Genomic DNA, 19,037 nt, shown 5'->3' on the forward strand with positions numbered 1-19,037 from the left:
AAAAAATAATAATTAAAGAAAAAAGTTCTTACTCTAAATTGGGGAAAAATGTTGGTTGTTGGGGGAATTTTGAAAGAAAGGGAGTGTTGATGCTAATCGAAAAGCTCTCCCCCCAAAACACTACAGTAAAATCATCCTAATACAGAAAGCATCACATGGGGCCTTTCTAGGGATGAGTCTTGTTTTCTGGCTTCCTTCCTGCCCCACACCGCTCCCGGGCTGCCCGGAGTTTTCCCGGTACGTCAGTGTGCATTTTGCCATCCCCAGGACAATTTCTCCCACGCGCGGAGCAGGGCCGCGGCAGGGCCTCCCCATCGTCATGGAAACCATTAGGCCCAGGAGCTGCTGCCAGTGCTCAAACTATAAAATCATTGTGTTTCTAACGTGGTTTTTTTCATTCTTTTTTTTTTTCCACCTTTTGAGTGCTAACAGGAGGTGTTGTTATTTTTACTTGAATTGCAGCAAGGGAGTGCTGAGTCTCTGAGCAAGGCCGGGCTGCCCACATGCCCTGGCACTTGCCAGCGGCCTGCTTGCCCCAGCCAGGCTCACGTAGGACAAAGGGTCCCACAGCTCTTGGCCACTTCTCAAGTGAATTTCTTTTTCTCCTTAATGCCAGGCCAGCATGGCAGGGCTGCACAGACGGTGCCTCATACAAAGGGAGGTCAATGATAAAACAAGATGTTCTTCCCTTTCTGCTGAAATACACCATTTCTCTGCCCAACCCTAGAAAAAGTAGAGTAGGCAGAGCACATGGTCCTTACTTGCCAGTGGTCTTTAGTTACGTCTGTTCATGATCTAGCAGGACTGAGAAGAAGGGGAGAAACTCTCTGCAACCTCAGTTCTCACCATCCCAGAAGGGGAAAACCTCCTTTCTCTCACTCTGGTACACATTACATGACTTCAGAACTTCAAGCTTTGACAGTTCTTTAAATGTTAAAAACATGAGATTATGGGGGGGAATCTATATTAAGTCGTTACTTTTTATATTGCTAAAATATATTCGTAATGTCTTCCTCTTAATATCTCAGATTTATGGGCTCTGGGAAGATTGGATTTAGGAGAATGAGCACAGCCAAAATTTTTCAAGCTCTGTACTGCAGGGCAAGAAGGCAGACAGAAACAATTCCACCTCTGCAATCCCAGCAGGGTTTGGGATGGGTGCTGCCAACCCAGACCTGTGTCCAGATGACTGTTACACCACAGCATTATATTGGTTTTCTCTGCTGCTATGTGTCAGTGGAGAGAGGTGGCATGACCTCTTCTTCCCAGCAAGAGGAACTCCTCTTGGAGAAATGGCATTCATTGCCTGACAGCACCGCACAACCTACACCAGCCCATTAGGAGCAGGAGGTGCACTCTGAAGTTGCAGGGAACATGTCTAAGCTCCCAGTGTTCCCATCACACTGGGTGAAGAAACCAGGAGGAACGCTTTATTGCCTGCATACCTTCAGTGAAGATGTGCATTTAGGAAAAAAAAAAAACAAACCTTTTTTTTGAAAAACTTGTGCATGAGAAAATTGACCCATTTTTTTCCAGAGGAATCTCAGTTCTATGCAGCTTTTTTTTCTTTTTTCTTTTTTCTTTTTTCTTTTTTTTTTCTCCTCCTGTTGCAGATTCTTTATCTCATTGTCTGCCATGACTTTACCCCTCTTACTTTTTTTGTCCCACTTTCTCCCCACATCTTCCAAAAAAAAAAAGTAAATAACAAAGGCCAGGTCTCATCCATCCCAGCCACACTTCTGGCATCATCTGAGCCCATATGACAGTAACAACACTCCAGGATGGGAGAGAGCAACCGAAACCTTAATAGTCGCTGTAAGCAGGTCGGCATAGCAACATCTCCAGAGAGAGCTCTCCATGGGGTCATTTCCATTCACTTTAAAGCCCACTTGGGCTGCTAGAGTGGTATAAAATGGACTCAGAAAAGCTGTTAATTAGGATTAGCAGCTTCAGGAACATCAAGCCACAGTGCTCCAAGCTGAGCCATTTATCTGAGAGGACTAAGGCCTCTTGAGTGCCTTCTAAATCAAGGCACAGGACACCACGTGTCAAGGCAGACAACTTTGGCATGAAATGGCAGAGCCATCTGGTTAACCACAGCAGAAGGTTCCTACCTTGGCTCCTGAATGACACTGCAGCACATCTGCAATCAGATAATTTTGCTGAAGGCCATCAGGTCTAAGATGTTCCAGCTAGCTGTACAGGGGCAGGGGAAAAAGCACGGGCTCTTATCAATGCATATTGCACATGGTGTGAAATCCACAGGGCATATGGTGGGTAACCCCAAATGAAGTTTCTAGATGATGCATATGTCATAACAGGTCTGTAGGGCTCCAAGAGAAAGCAACCACTGTGGACAAGAGAGTGCACCCATGGTTGTCAGCATGCTCTTTCAAGCCCAGGCACAGACTCCAGGGAGAAACCAGGTAGTGACTTGTGTTTCACAACTGCTGGAAAATGTCTTTTTTTTTTTTTTTTCCATAAGCTTCCTGCTCTTCATCAATCTGCACCAGGAAAGGCCCAAGGAAGGTGATACGTGCCTTATGTGCAACGATAACACAGAAAGCCAGCTTTGCAATAGCTTCTGTCACACATCACACACACGAGTAAAACAGGTTGTGGGGAAAGCGAGCCATTCTCAGGCTGTCGCTGGGCTGGTTTGTGCCTCTTATGTGTTACTGGCCCTGACAAACATCCTAAGGCATTCTGTTCTGACACTTCCTCTTTCCAGATGCAAGGTGAAACACAGACATTTCCCTCACATTATTCTGCTTTTCTTGGTGTTTACATCCCCTGCAGGGTAAATCACTACCTAAGTCAGAGCTTAGCTGGAGACAAAACTTCCCAATCGGGAGAGCAGTACCAGCTGCCCTGCATACGTCACTCTTCCCAGAGAAATACATGAGGTCTGGTCAAAGACATACCCATGGCACCAAGTCAGGCATTAACACTGCAACCTGTCCTTGCCATAATGGAGATCTTCTGTTGTTCCTCTCATGTAAATGTCCTTCACCAATCATTTTATCACAGTTCCAGCCAGCCCCCAGCAGCATCCAACAGAGATCAACAGCTCAGGGAAGAAAGCCAAGGCAAGGTGTAAGAACAAAAAGCTGCAGGAGGAATTTTGTGAGCTAGAACTATCACACCTTAAAAAAGGAACATGTACAATGCTAGGTGACTATATCTGTGAGTCAGACCAGGTGTGAGTGCTTTGGCCAAGCAGGTACTAAACCACAAAGCAAAACAAACCACATAGCTCTTGTGGAACCATCTCAAAGTCCCTGCGTGCTCCCTCTGACATTGTGATACAAAAGCCTACAGCCCAGTGGAAAAACATGCTAAGTTTATTCAGGTATTTCCCATTAGTTTCCCAAGATCTCTCGATATTCTGTTTTCAATATATTCATCTAGCAACAAATTATAGATGAGGGAAAAGCATCTCTCCCTAAACCATCCAGAGAACACAAAACAACAAAACAAAATTAGACAGGGAAACCTTTGTGAGTCATCAGCTTTCCTTTCCCTCTCCCATTCCAACACTGCTGATAGCCCCAGGACTCTTGTGTGCAGCCTAGAGCCAGAAGGTACCTATTTCTGCTGCAGGCACAAGCCATTTCATTCCAGAGGAGAAAAGAGATTTAAAAAAAAAAAAAAAAAAACAAACCAAAAAACAGTTAGAATTTACTTTCATTTTCTGTAAGTAACAGAAGAAAAGAGCAATTGCATACTTGTATCTCTCTACTTATCCACCTTGTATATGCTCTTCTGAGTTTGATGGCCCACTTATGCCAAGTGCATGAATTAAAATAACTATCCCTTTCCCTAAACATTTGCTGTTGTGCCCAGTGTTAAACAGACACCACACAAGTTAATACAGCAAAGAGAATACAAAAGCAGTTGTCAGCAGTGCAAAGCAAGCCAGGGTGGCTACATATATAAGAAGTCAAATGAAGAACAGTGCAATATCTGCAGAACAGACAGCATGCTTTTGTCAGAACTTCAGATCCATGTGTCTAAACTGCAAGGCATTTTCTGCAGCATTGATTTTACTATACCCTATAATATATTTCAAATTTTGGCTTGGTCACCATGTTTTACTGATCAAAAAGGAAGATAAAAACTTACTCTGGGCTGATACATTTTAAAGAAATATTTCTGATTTCTTTAGCCAAGTTTTTGGAACAAACACATTTGTCCTTGAGGTAAGTTTTATTTGATCTGCATTGATATTCACAAAGTAGCCCACTTCTCTCTGGCTGAAGAGACTGAATTGTTTGCCACGGAGACTGCAGATAAGTCATTAATTCATGTTGCTGGTTTCAGGGGTTACAGAGTCACCATTCTATGTGGACTATACATAGCCAATATTTTTTCAGTGCTTAGGAGTTGAATTTAAATTCAGCACCTGTCCATGTGTTTATATTAGGGGAAAACTTGGCAAGCTGAAATACAGTTCAGCATATTTCTGACATGGTTTCCTCACTAGGTTTGTTGTCTCCCAGGAAACCTCCGACTTTGGTCTAAGGGCAGGATGAATGTACCTCATCTGAGGAAGTTCTGCTATTCCACTTCCACTGAGTGCACAGAGACTTCAGGCCCATGTTAAGGAATTACTTGGTGGCTCCTACAGCTCCCCAAGTCATTATAGGTGTTGGTATTCAAGAATCAGAAAAAAAAAACAGATTTTATATTGGATTAATTTCAGTGATAGGTCTGTGTGCCAACATCATTATCAGACTCAATAGCATGAGTTTCCACAGCCATAAAAAGCAAGATCATGAACTGTCACCTTGTAAGCTGAGCTAGCGGTATAAAGCCCTGCCACTTTATGTTATAAAGTCTCATAACCAAACTTTTATTGACTTTGTAGGATCACAGCTCCAGGTGTGACACACAGTGATCCCTTTTCTTCATTAGCTCAAGCAATAGACACAACTAGTTTGAAAGTCTTGGCTTCCAAATGTACAGAAAACTGGGTCCACATACACTGTCCCTCTAGTGAAAAGATAGGAAAAAGCAACAGGTTCCACGCACAGCATTCCAGATAAGGAAGCCCATAAATTCAGCCTGACCCTAGTGCCTGTCTTCTTTCTCAAGGGAGCAGAAATGTATATAAGTTATACAATAATTTACAGGAAGAGCAAAATATGAGCAGAAGTTTTACCCCAAAAGGCCTCTGGTAAAAGCAGTTAAAGAATCTGCTCTTGCAGGTAGTTTATGACTTTGGGTGAAGCCCATGGAGAAAAAAAAATACCCCAAAATAATGTAAATTTTAACCATCTAAAAACATGTCAGAAGAGAAGCAATTTCTCACTGTGATCAGATTCTAGGGCAAATTCAGGCCTCTCTTTGGAAGATCAAACTCTTTGTAGGCTTCTTAAAACAGACTTGTGAGTGTGAAGAAAGTTACTCACTTTCAAGCAAGTAAAGAGCCTGCTGACCCTAGGTTGCACATACTAGCATGCTGTGATAGTTCCTGGACACCTGGCCAGAAGAAGGCAGCAAATCCTACCCCATCCCACTGCACACAGGCAATTTAAATTTGTTCCAGAGACCACAAGCACCTCAGAGCAGGTGTTTTGTTTTGTTTTTTTTTTCCCCAGCAATAGTAGCACAGGTCCACACTGTGCTCCAGGGCAAATCTCTTAATCTGTACACTGTATTCAGGCAACCTGACCCAAAACAATTAGATTGTCTGCAAAGGGTCTAGATCGAAGAGAAAATATTAGATTTGGGCTTTGAGACCCTGCGTTAGGTCATCCAGGCATAGTACTTCCCCCTCCTCCATACAAATAGCATCTAACTTCTGCGGGGCAGCCAGAGGTGGGACATGGTCCTTAGCAGGACTTGCTCAGTGCCTTCTCTCCTCATCCCAGTGACTGCTGCATCGTAAAGGCAGATTATTATATTGCAAAATTTATTTTAGCTATAACTGGGAAAAAGTAATCAAAGCAAATGCAACAGCTCAGGAGGAATCAGAGTAGGATTAGACATTTGTATGAATAAGAATAGCTTCTGTACTTTGACTTGCTGTGATAAAAATAATAAGAACCTCAGTGTTCATGCTGCAGGGCAAAAACCTGATCTCTGAACAACATGTTAGAAAGAAATTAAAGAAAATTCCTCTCCCAGTAGTAGTTCCCAACTGCCCAGGCCACTGCACGGGGTGCTGCCTCACTAGCCACTGTTAGTGGCTATGGCTAGGGGCAAAGCTGGCTGGGTAGCCAGCCTTCCCACCCGTGAGTCTTCAGTGGATTGCAGGGATCTCCTTGCTTTGTTTGGTTTGTTTCTGTGTGGAGATGGATCACTGCTGCCCCTCTGCCCCTTTGCAAGCTGAGCCATTAAGCTATAATGGCCTTAGCCCCAGCTGATTAATAAACTGGCTTGAGACTGCTGATCTCTTTGGACCATTAAACCTTTCCCCAGCGACTAGTCATTAATCCCCCAAAGAGTCATCCTAGATGAGGTTGTTGTTAGCCCCATCAATCCTTTTTAAGGCCTCAATTTGCAGCAGAAAGGAGCAGGGAAGAGGGGGGGACAGTCTGCATTTGTCAGGCCATGCCATCTGTTCCCTCAGGTTACAGACAGCTACACCAGCCCCTGCATGCCGGAGCTTAGCAGTTCCACTGGGGCGAAGGCTGTCACTGTGCAGCACAGACCATCTACCAAAGAGCAAGACACGGCTGCACCAGACATCTGGAGCATTAAGGAAGACCAGGAGAAAAAGACAGCATTTGTTTCCTTAATTGCAATGCCTCTGGCTGGGGCCAGAAGGCACCATAACATATGGTTACCGTAGGAATACCTGCCGTATCAATTTCAGCAGAGTTGCTTTCCAACAAACAGGTTTAGGACACGAATTACCCAGAGCATTGCTACTTATAGTCATGAGCAAGTCCTCTTGCTTTCCCAGCTTCTGTTTCTAATCCCAATGTCTTCATTATAAAACAGCTCACATCTTCAGTCGGAAGACTGGATTTGCTTTATTGATGACTCTGGAAGCGGCACTTCCTCCATCCTGGGCATAGTCCCTGCACACTCCTTCAGCCTCATCCCTGAGTGTCAGCACACTGTCCACAATTATCTTTCCTTACCTCTTCTGGGACTTTTTGCTATCCCCAAATGTTGTTACCACAAGCCATGCTTGCAAGTTTGGTGTCAAACTTCACATTGTAACCTCCAGTGCTCATCCTGGATGCAGCACAGAAATCACACCTGCAAAACCACAGTCAAACGTTTTTGGCTTTTCACCTACAAAATCACAGCTGTTTTTTCCTCTCCTGTCTCTGGGAAGTCACGGCTCTTGAACTCTGGATTTTATGTCATTGTGGGATTTTGAATGAATGAATGGAGGGTGCTTAAGATCAGGTTTTATAGAGATGCAGGTGGAACCAAGCTACATTTGTAGGACCCCGAACAGAGCAAACTGTGCCCCAGTCTGGTCTGTGCTGCTGCACGTCATGCTGCTGTTAACGGCCTGCAGGAGCAATCACAGAAGTGGAGGGAGGGATGGTGCTGGTACAAAATTTATTCTCTGCAACTAGTTGTGTCAAGGATGGGAGCTGCTGAAGCCTAGCGTTCAGGCAACATCTGAGAGGACAGATTGACAGAAGAGAGAAGAAAGTTTGGAATGGCAGCTTGAGTTAACCATGCCAGTTCTGTCATTTCAGTATCAAACTTCTTAGGCTGTGAAATACATCTTACCATCAGCAAGCAAAACCTTTACATGTTCTCATCAGAGGTCTCGGTATGCTCCTTTACTACCAGCACAGACTATGATTTGGCTCTCTAGCCAGCACTCACCAGCTTAATGTGAACACGAATCTGCAGAAATCGTTTGGGCTTTAGCAATGACTTGGCTGGTGCTAAGTGCGCCATACACAGCCAGCAACAGCTGGGCTCCGTGGGGAGTGGGGAGAAAAGAAAATAACCACACACACATGTAAAAACCATCAGTTGAGCTCCTGTTAAATGATTAATGTGGTGCACAGAGGAAAGCTTTTCAGCTCTCAGTTCTTCACATGGTTATATAAACCTTAACTCATCCAGCTACCGAGGGCCTGTGTGTGTTTGTGGGCATTAATAGCTGCCGTGGTGCTACAATTAGACCAGGGAATGAAGGGTCCCACAGGAAAATGGATGAAACCCGACATTGCTCAAATCATTTAGACATTCACGGAGATAAAACACCGTGGAGAAGTTCTGAAGGGAGGGAGCAGTGCTTGGGGGAGGGAGGACTGACAGCCACCACAAAAATTGTTTCCACCCCTCTTGTGTCCATGCAATTAACTATGGCCATTAATTATTTAGGATGCTACAGTAATAATAAGCACAAAATAATCTTCTCAGCCACTGAAATAGCCTCTGAAGATCTCACAGGGACTCACAGATTTCCCATGCAGGACAGAGGGACCCTGAGGGACTGCGAAACCAAAGCCCCTCTGGGAGCAATGGGGAGCTGCAGCCTGGTCCTGCCAGCCCTGTCCCCCAGCCCTCTGTTGGGCACCTGTCCAGAAGATCTTGCCTGTGATCCCAAAATCATCCCTGGAGAGTGGCTCTCCCCAAATCCACCATCCATTTTTATGCTGGTGGCTCCCATGGCCTGTCCTAGGAGGGCTCACATCAGTAGCATGTTGCTGTGAGCTCTCGCTCTGTCCCCCCCTAGCCATGGGCCAGGGAACGCCTGTGGGCATTGTGCTGATGAGAGTTTATGCACCATCTCAGGGCCTTGTCAGCAGCTGTATTCCTCAGCGGGCAGCCAAGGGCCAGAGGTCATGTCCCAGCCCCAGACCTCCCACCCAGAGGGTGAACCCCTCATGCCCCAACTTCCCTCCAGCCCAGCTTCCATTAACTGGCCCCTACAAGTACGGATTTAACTCCACACAAAATTAAAAAAATTCACAACGCCCACACCCTGAAGAAACACTGGTGGGCCCACAGCATCAAAGAAAGAGCTCTGAAAACCAAGAATCCCCTCTCTTTCTCCACATCCAGCCTCTCCATCCTCCCCCAGGACAGGTCCCAGCTGCTGCTCAGAGCACCCGCAGTGCTCGGAGCGAGCCCACAGGCCTCCTCGCCCAGCCTCCCCGGGACTTGCGTAATGGGAAAGTGTCAGAGATTAGAGACAAGAGAGCAGCGACTGCAATATAAAAGCAAACTGAATAATTAAAGAGAGGAGCTGTTCCTCGCAGAGAACAAAATGAAAGAGTTGTGTGATTTGAGCAGAAGTGACCTTTACACTTCATTACAAGGAGGTGGCGTCCTTATAGGGTTATTAATATTTCCAGCTGAATTAGCTTAGGTTAAAAATGGCTCAAAGGAATGAAGAGGGAGAGGGAGAGTGTGCACAAAAATACATCATTCTGTCTTTTTCTCCTCCTCTTTGCTTTTTACCTCTTTTGTAATTTGTTGGATTGAAAGCAGAAGGGCTGAGTGGCCATTAGGAACAAGGGTTCATTAGTAAGGGTGAGAGCCACAGGATGACCTGGCTGAGAGCTTTTCCCTCCCTGCTGGCTGTGCTCCAGCAAGCAGTCTGTGTGATGCTTCTGTGGCTGTTTCCCCACGTTCTCACCTAGGGTGCAGAGCAGATCTTCGTTCACCAAGGTGCAAACATCGTGGGACTGATGGCCAGGGTTCTTCTGAGCCACTGGTGGAGCTTGGTGCTGCTGCGGTTGGATCCGTGTGGAAGATCACCAGGATCATCTAGGGCATTGCAGGTCTCTTGCCTGCTCTCAAGGTTACTGTTCAGTTCCCTCTGGACCAACTGATTTACCTTCCTGCTGTCCCATGAGACACCTTCCCACCTTCATCAGTGGGGAAAGAGACAACTCTGCTGGGCAAGCTTTACCTCATCAGACTCTGGGGGTATTTACACTCTGACATAAGGAAGGGACACATATCCTCCCTCCCAAATGGAGATGCTATAGCTGACGGAAGGTCATACACACACAGACACTTTTTCTCCCCAGTGTGAGCACAGAAAAGGACCTTTTCTTCAGCACATCCCAGCAGACACAGGCCCGTACAGCTTTACAAAAGCGTGACTGTCAATAATGTCCCAAAGCACTGAGTGAATTAGATAAGCAAAGCTGAACTCAGCAATCTGAACTTAAATCCAAGCTGCAATTTTGCTGCTTGGAGCCTTGAGGTGTACACAGTTCTGCTTTTTGCTCAGATCACTCGCTTTTGCACTAAACCCATCCTTGTCATTGCAGACACAACAGTGCTGCTACCTCCAAAGCCCATCCAGATACCTGTTTGCTTCTCCCCAAGCCTGACCTAAACAATTTCTTTTAGTGCCTCTCTCTGCCCAGCGATCAGAGGCATCAGGAAAACCCATCTTGGCAAACAAGAAGAAAGAAACATGAAAGCAGGTGCACATCAATAAGGAATGAGGGTGCTGTGGTGAGCCTGCAATCAGTCCCATGGGCTGCGTCGTTATGTCTGTGGTTACCTCCACACCATCCTCCCTGGAGCCACAGCAGACCGCCTTCCCTGCCCCACATCAAAAAAAGCATTTAGGGTTTTGAAGTAATCATGAAACGGACATGGTGGCAGCTGCTGCTTCTCCAGCGGCTGCTGAATCACAGCCCCTCACTTATTTATAGGTCTCCCCTGGGTGCTTGCAGCGGAGTAGATGACAAATGCCAATGAACATCTACTTTCACCCCCACAAGGTGTTGTGATCCTGGCTGTAAGAGAGATGCAGTGCGACTAAATGGCACGCCGTCAGACATCAGACAGGTGTAGCAGAGGCAGGCAGCAGACCCAGGACAGACCAGCCAATCCTTGCAGCATCATCTGAGTGATGCACAGCAAATGCTTGTGCTCTGGTCTCTCACACCACAAGATTTAGCTGGTGCCAGTTCCTGCAGCTAAGCCCCACAGTTTTTAAAATTAATTTCATTCTGATGAAGAGCAATGTATTTGCAGCAAGGGAAAAGAGGACACAGAACAAGCAGAGAACTTACATGAGCTCTGAACCAAGCAGAGAAAAACCACAGGAATGGAGACCAAGATGTTGATGATGCAGAAGAACAAGCAGAAGGAGATACTGAAGCCCCAAAACAGCCAAAGTTTTCTACTTTTTGCTTGAGACAATTGCACTTAGGCCAGGCAGTGAACACTTCTGAAGGCAAGAGGGGAGAAAAATCAGCTGGTCTTGGCACCAGGAGAAAGCATGAATGTTTAAGAAGGGAAAGGGAGTTGTACCACCCTGCTGTCCATAAGAGCATCCCTCCAGCAATCTGTGCTCCACAAGGAAGAGACCTTTTCCATTGCCTGAGCACCAGGGAGCTCTCCCTGCCTCACTCTTCCTCAGGCTGTTCTTGCAGCCTTGAGCATACAGGGAGCACAGCATCCATGTAAAAACAGCCTCATCTTCTTCAGAAGCTGTGCCCCCAGCACAAGCATGGGTGGATCCCCAGCTCCTGCTGGTAGCAGCATACGCCCATATTCCCACTATTTGCCTGCCCTACATATATTAAAAGAGGAAGGTAAATGCTCTCCAGACGCCTGCCACAGCCCCAGAACTGTTATCCAGACCCCAGTTAGAGGAGAAGTAGGTGTGAGGTGTATCCACCATCTCTGGTGCTGTACAGCTGGCAAAAGTCGGAGTCAGCCAACAGGATCGCCGTGATCGGTGATGATTCACAGGACATGGAGATCACAGCTTGACTTGGAGATGTCACTGGGACATAGCAGTCAAGGAAAAATATCTTATTTGTAAACTGGGGTGAACAGAGATTGCTGAGGGATAGCCCACACTAGCAGGCTGGTGCCTGCTTCTCAGAGCAGAATGACTCTGAACCACACAGGAGGCTGCAGGACCCCTCTGTAGGGTTGAGAGCTGGGGCAGGGCCACCGGGGCAGGGTGTGCGGAGCCCCATCTCCCAAACCAGGTCTGGCCTCTCTGATCAGCTCCCTGGGGTTGGCTGGGACGTGCTGCTGTAGCTGGTGTTTGTCTGCCTTCTCTCATGTAATAAAACTGAATATTCGGACTAGGCATGTTTTCCATAAGAACTTTCTTGAGGGCTGAAAAAGAAATGGGTTCTTTAGGAAAAACCCATGGACTTGTTCCAGGGAAACATAACTGTGGAGCAGTGGGAAGAAATAAAGAAGAAAGGGTTAGGATAGGGAGATATAAGGTGCAGAAGACCCCTTGTTCATCTCAATATCCAAGCCAATAACTTCAACTCCACTAACAGAGAAAATATTAACAGCAGTAGCTCATCATCTGAAAAAATGTGACATGAAACTTATCTTTTCTCCTTGCTTTCACAGCAATTTTGCACAATGTTTGATAGCTGATGTGCTTACCCAAATTCATGCAGCCCTCCCATCCCTCTCTCTCTGCCTACTCACACTCACCCACACGCCTTCCATGTGTGAATCAGGATGAAAAGGGATTTAGAAAAACGCAGGGAACGTTTACAAGCCACCCACTACCTCACCCTTAACCTGGATGGCCACATTAGCACCTCCAGTTTGCATTTAGAGGCCAGGCTGGCCAGCATTTGGGATGAGACCCTGGGACAGGCATTTCCCCTCTCCCCAGCCCAGGCTGGCACAGAGCAAAGACACACAAACTGCGTTTGCTGGGCATTGCAAGGTTGGATTTGCCTCCAGACAAAGCAAGTGTTGTGACTTCTGGCTGCACTGTCCATAGGCTGCATTGCAATACTCATTCAAGAGTGGCCACTGCTGCAGACCCAGTGCATCTCCTGAATATGGTCTCAGGATAAGAAGGTACCTCTGTCACCCTGGGAACTGTAGGAGGGTGAGAGACACACAGCTCTGGAGAGCCACAGCCTGTGCCTTTCAGTAAAGCTGGGATTGTGTAAACATCTGCAGTTTTTTTCTGGGCTGCCTGAGCGAGGTGTGAAGACCCGATTCTGTGAACTCACCAGGAAAATACCTGCAGCACAGGAGCTTGGTGCAGGTGTCACCGGCACAGAACAGGCAGCAAAAGCTCCCCTGGCAGCAGCCGTCAGGGGCTGACAGGGGACAAGCTAATCAGATTTGGGTGAAAATCTAAAGCAAGGCTCCCCCCTCTCAGAGGGCTGCCAAGCAGCCGTGCAGGGGAGCGCGTCACCGCTAACATCACCGTGTTTCCATGGGGACCAGATTAACAGCACGGCGAGAGAAACCGCACGCCTAATCTCTTCCAGAGAAAAGAGCTTGCTGATACAAGAGATTTTCAAATGTCTTTAATCCAAACTCGGGGTTCTCATTTCCATGTTCTCTTTGATCCTGCTGGAGGTTACCACCCCCTTGCAGCTCCCAACCCAGCTCAATGGCACCAAGCAGCCCAAGTATCCCCAGCCTCCACAGTCCCATGCTACAGTAAAATCTGCCCTCCATCTCTGCAGAAGTTCAGCTGTCTTAAAAAATGGCACGTAAGTACCCCAGCTCATCATGGACAAGTGGCCTGCAAAAAGATGTGTGTGTTGGTGCACTCAGCGCACATTCTGGTGACGGGATAAGGCACTGAGGGCAAAGAGATGAATGCACCACCTCCATCAACAAAAAGAAAAGAAAAAAAAAGGAAAAGGAAAAGGAAAAAAGAAGAAAAAAGAAAAAAAAAAAAAGGAAAAGGAAAGAAAGAAAAAAGAAAAAAGAAAAAAGAAAAAAGAAAAAAGGAAAAAGGAAAAGGGAAAGAAAAAAAAAAAAAAAGGAAAGAAAAAGAAAGATCCAGCTCCTGTCTTCTGTATAGCATCAGGCACCTTTTATTGACTTTCTTCCCCTGAGCTTTAGTCCTAGCTGTGCAGCATCCAAGGTAAGAGCAGATCCCACCAGAGCGCCAGACAGTTTGCCCAGTGTAGTTTGCCCAGTGCAATGGTACACAGCAATTTTAGACTCATAAAATCAAGTAGGTTGGAAAAGACCTCTAAGATCATCAAGTCTAACCTTTTAGCTAAAGACTTGCTGATAATGACTTCCACAAAGCTACGTCTGATCAGTGTCTCTACAAAAAGCACCCTACTATACCTATAGTCACACGTGCGCTTTGGTTGTGTTTGCTGGGGGACTGGAGCGGTTCCCAGCCCAAGCATTAAGAAGACAAAGCCTCTGATGAGCTCTCAGGGCTGGAATGGTGAGGGCTCCTAGGCCCAGCCTACATGGGCCAGGAAATCCTCCTTCCTAAGCCCTAACCTTCCCCAGAGGAACACCCACACCCCAAATTTAATTCCAGTTTGGGAGGTTGGAAGATAGTTACCGTGTCCTCTTCTTCTAGTAGCCCTTCAAATTTAAGTACAGCAGAATGAGGTCTGTTTCCCTTCATCTGTTTTTGGTGTGGTCCAACCTTTTCCTGCCAGATATCTTCATATCTCCAAATTCCTTGGGAGTTCTTCCCAGCCCTCCCTCCCCGTCCAAGGCAGTCACCCACATTTTCAAGCCACCAGGAAGGGTCTTTGCCACACAGGTTTTGATGATTTTATTTATTTATTTATTTTTCCAATGGGTTACATGCTGTTTTAGCCTCAGCTACTTCTCTAAAACCCCATGCAGGTAGGATGTTGCACACCTTTTTGCTTTTCATCATGGGCTGCACTGAGCACTACAGGTGTGGCCCATACTCTGCTCCAGCTGTGTTCAGTCAGAGCCGTGCAGAACAGCTCTGGCTGCTGAGCTGACCAAGACGTTGAAGGCTCTGCCACCTTCCTGTTGCCTTCAGGAGTTAAGAGGAATTTGACTACTTGCTTTCTCTTCCCTTCACCCCAGTACCTTGTCAGGAAGTTCCTGACAAAGTCTGACGGTGACAGAAAGAGATAAAGGAGGGAGTGTGACCAGGAAAGTTCAGTTCAATCTCAATTTCATTGTTTTTCCCCTCGCCAGAGGGGTTGATGGTGTTCTGCACATCCAGAGGCATCGTCATGGTTATGTGTTTACACAGCCTCGTCCCAGAGGGCTGGAGCTTGTAAGTCAGCTGTAATACAAGGTCTCACCTGAGTCAGCCCTCTGGCCTTCCCCTGAGATCCCGTAGGTGCTGAAGTTTCTCTTTGCAGACAACCTATAAGCAAGCCCAAAGCTTCCCCGAAGCAGAGCTCTGACACAGGCACAATGCCTTTGGAAAGGGCCAGGCATCAGCAGCTGTGTCCTACAGCTGTGGGCAATGAAGGCTTGTTTTCCTCTCCAGCCTCAGTGGAAGCACATCGCAGAAGCACCAGACTACTTCTGATGAGCATCTTTGATTACAGATGAGAGCTGCTGTGGGGTACCGCTGGCTTGCAGGACACAAGGGAGCAAAGTTAAATGCAGTATATTTTGGGGCAGGGTTTAATCTTTCTACTTCCACAAATCCTTTGACTTAATGGCCCCTGCAGTTTAGCTCATGCCTGGGCATTGTGGCTGGAGTGCAGCAGATGTGGAAGCAAGGGGCGAGTCAACGCAGACAGCTGCAAAGGCTGTGTTTGTGGCAGCTACATCCACAGGTGATTCTTATTTTTGGCTGGCCAGATGATGGGCCCCTGGGCTCTGCCTTGTATCCGCAGCCCCTCTGGGTCTGACAACCAAGACTATTTCATCTGCACATGGCCTCAGACTCCTCCAGCTCATCCCCTTGGCCAGTCTCTGGCAAAAGCCCTGATGCCCACCACAGAAGACAAAAATGCAAAATGTTCCTGTTTGTGTACAAACGGGTTGTACCATCACCACCAAGGCTGTGTCTAGAGACCCATGGGCCACAACTGAGGACTTCCAGGAGGATGATCTGCAGCCTGATGGTGTCCAGCACGGCCAGCACCCCCCTGCGATCTGCCCCCTCAATCCTTCAGGACATCTGATGTGTCCGAGGAGCTGGCAGGGGCCGGGCACCTCGGAGCTCCCTCCCATGCCCCGTCCGGGTGCTGGGGGAGCGTGAGCGGGGACCGGCTTTGCTGACTCGGTCCCGGCTGTCGGGCCCGATGTGTCTCCAGCGGGGTCTGTCACGCTCCACCGCCGAGCCTTGTTTTTGCTGGCGGGCAGGAGCTCAGCAACGGACAGGCAACCAGAGGCAGGAAAGCGGGGAGAAGAGGGGGCAGATGAGATAAATAGGTACTGTGAGGATAATAAAGGAGGACAGCTGGCCTAGAAAGCTCAAAAGAGAAATCGGCAAGAAAAAAAAAAAAAAAAAAAAAAAAAACGAAGCTAATTCCGTAGTGCGAGGCTCCTGCTGAGCCCACAGGAGAGAGGCTCCCGCTGTGCCTCCCTGCTGCCCAGCGGAACCATGGCCTGTGCCTGGCCATGGCTGGCAGCTGCCGAAGCCCCTCACGTCAGCATGGTTTGCAGCCAAGGGAAGCAGGTGGCTGCACGGCCTTCCTCACGAGCAGGGGACCTTCTCTGCGGGACAGAGGTGGCTGCTGGACAGGCAACGTGCTCCCAGGGCACGCTCAGGGATCTGGGCTGTACCAAGCCTCTGCATGCCAGCAAATAAGGCGAAATTGGGCTTCAGGGTCTTGTGGCTTCTGTACTCCAGCCCTTTCCTTGCAGTGTCATTATCTGAGACACTCGGCTCCTCCAAAGGAGGTAGGGTGGTGTCTTGGTACTACCTCAGTGCAGCACTAAGCCCCACAAAGCCCCAGAGAGGCCAGAGATGAAGGCTTACCACCCTCACCAGGGTCAGTGTGGCTGCGTGAAGCATTGAAGCAATTCACCAGCAGTCACCCAAACAATTTGGGCTAGAGGATTTATTATCGCTCAGGCCCCCTGATGCACCACGGCACCAGAGGCAGGCACCAGAGGCTGTGGTGCCGAGGCAGCCGTGTCAGTGCTCCCTAGGATCCCACAGGAGGGCCGGGGCCTGGGCAGGGAGGTGAGCCCACATCTCAGCTCAGTGGTTTCCCTGTCCGAGTGAGTTTTGCTCATAAACACAGAGCACTGGCACTTTCACCGATGGCATCGGCAAGCTAGGTCGTTTTGCAAGGTTCCAGACAAAGATGAGGGGAAGTTAGGGAAGAAACAAGGGAGCGGGGAGCAGGTTGTGCTTCCCAGGTTGGTGGAAAAGGGGCGGAGGGGCTAACAAAGCAACCAGAGCCTTGCTTTAATTCCCTGCCAGCCACCACGTCCACAAGCCTTTCTCTCCCAGCACAGGAAAGGCTGCTCACACTTAATCCTCCCCACATGTATTCACACCCCTCCCCTCAGAGCCTGGAGCCTGACTTGGAGAAGTGAAAACAGCCGCTGCAAAGTCAAAACTAAGTGGCAGCTTCCCATTTAACCAGCTCTAATTGCCAGCTGAGCAGACGGTTAATCTCTGAGAACGTGCTGTGGTACGGGTGTTGCTGAGTCCCTGTAATTGCTTAAGAGCAGCCATTGAGGATGCCGGGAATCAGCCAATTATTCTGCCTAGTTTCTTTTCTTTTTTTCTTTTTTTTTTTTTTGTTTTGTTATTTTTTCACAACGTTGTGAATTTGCAAAGAACTTTCTTTGCCCAAAAGCAGCCAGAGCAGGATCTCTCAGCAGTTCAGTGGGGATGAAGAGATTATATCTGGGCTGGCTAATCCTGTGTGGGCAGGAAATGGGGGCAGCAGTGGGGACCCCACTCTCAGCTGTACCCACCATGGGGAAGGGGAGGGTCTGCTGTGAAATCCTTCCGTACCATTACTCTCGAAGTGAAGGGGAGGGAAGGCAGCAGTCACAGAGGTGACTCCCTGAGCAGAATTCATCCCAGCAAGCCACTGCTGGCCCTGAGTACAAATCACATCCAATTTCCAGTTCCTCAATGGCTCTATTGAGCAATAAATCAGCTCGGCGTCCAAGCTGGCTGAAACACTCGAGCTTGCGCAGTTATCTTATTCAGCCCTGAGAAGCTAAAGCCTTCTTTCTTGCCAAGGCCAGCAGGCTGGGGAGAGTCAACCATCCAAATCCCTTCAGAGCTCACCAATAAAAAATAAAAACAAAACAAGCCAAAAAAAAAAAAAAAAAAAAAAAAGACAGAAAGCAAGTCCCTGAACTGCAGATCACCTGCACATCTCCATTTGTTCAGCTCTTTTTCTCCACACCAGAAGAAGAGATGTGTTTGCCAACCCCTTTCCCAGCAGCAGCCAGTGTGACTTTCCTGTTCCTGCTGTGAGCAGTGGCACAGACACGTGGCACTCAGCTGCCCAGGGCGCCCTTTGCCTGTCCCTGTCCAGATGTAAAATTCAGCATCAAGTGATTTTCTCCACATCCTACAAGGGTCTCACAGTGAAACCCAGGCACATGTCCTAACCCAGCTGCAAGCCACAGCAACCACAGCATCTGCAGCTCCACCACCTTATATCTATACGTGGCTCTCCGTCTTGCAGCCCATCCCTCCTATTATTTCCACCCTTGAAGACACCAAGTGGAATCTGTCACTGGCTTAGTGTAGGGAATTTCTTGGTGTCCCCTCTCAGCTGGGATGGGACTGGGGAGCTAGCACTGACCCCCAGAACACAAATCCACCCCACCCTACTCATGGCAGGCAGGAAAGCTCCCTGAGAGCTGAAACAAGAGAGGATGTGGAATGTCAGCAAAGGAAAAAAACAAAGCAGAGCAGGAGAAAAGATGACTTAAAATCCCCCGGTGCACCTTCAACTCAAAGAACGCCAGCTACGGTCCTAAAGCCATTATCACAGCAAATCAAAGAAGGCACCTTTGGTAGCATGTCTGATCTCTAAGCAACATCAAAACGTGCCCTACAGATGCTGCCAAACCTTCTAGGCAGAGATGGGGGAGGTCCACCCTGCCAGGGCTGGGCTCTGCTCGTACCCCCCAGCCAGCTCCCCAGCAGGGGCTCTGGGGAGCACAGCTGCCCTGGGCATGGGTCTGTGAGTGACCAGGGCTCGTGAGCAGCCACAAGCACATCTCCATCCCGCCTTGCATATGGATGCAGCAGAGACAGCATCAAATGATGGACCATGAGCACAACAGCAAGTGACAGCCTTCCTACGGAAGGATTTTGTGCTTACCCAGCACAGCCTCTGTTGTGTTGGAAAGTGACAGTCCTGGGGCTTCCCAGAAGCTCTCTGAGGACAGGAGAGAAAACAGGGGAACACGAGAGCAAAGGTCTGGAGGGCTCCCATCCCCAAAAAAAG

This window comes from Anas platyrhynchos, chromosome 10 (genome assembly GCF_047663525.1).
Source record: "Anas platyrhynchos isolate ZD024472 breed Pekin duck chromosome 10, IASCAAS_PekinDuck_T2T, whole genome shotgun sequence".
Classification (NCBI taxonomy): domain Eukaryota; kingdom Metazoa; phylum Chordata; class Aves; order Anseriformes; family Anatidae; genus Anas; species Anas platyrhynchos.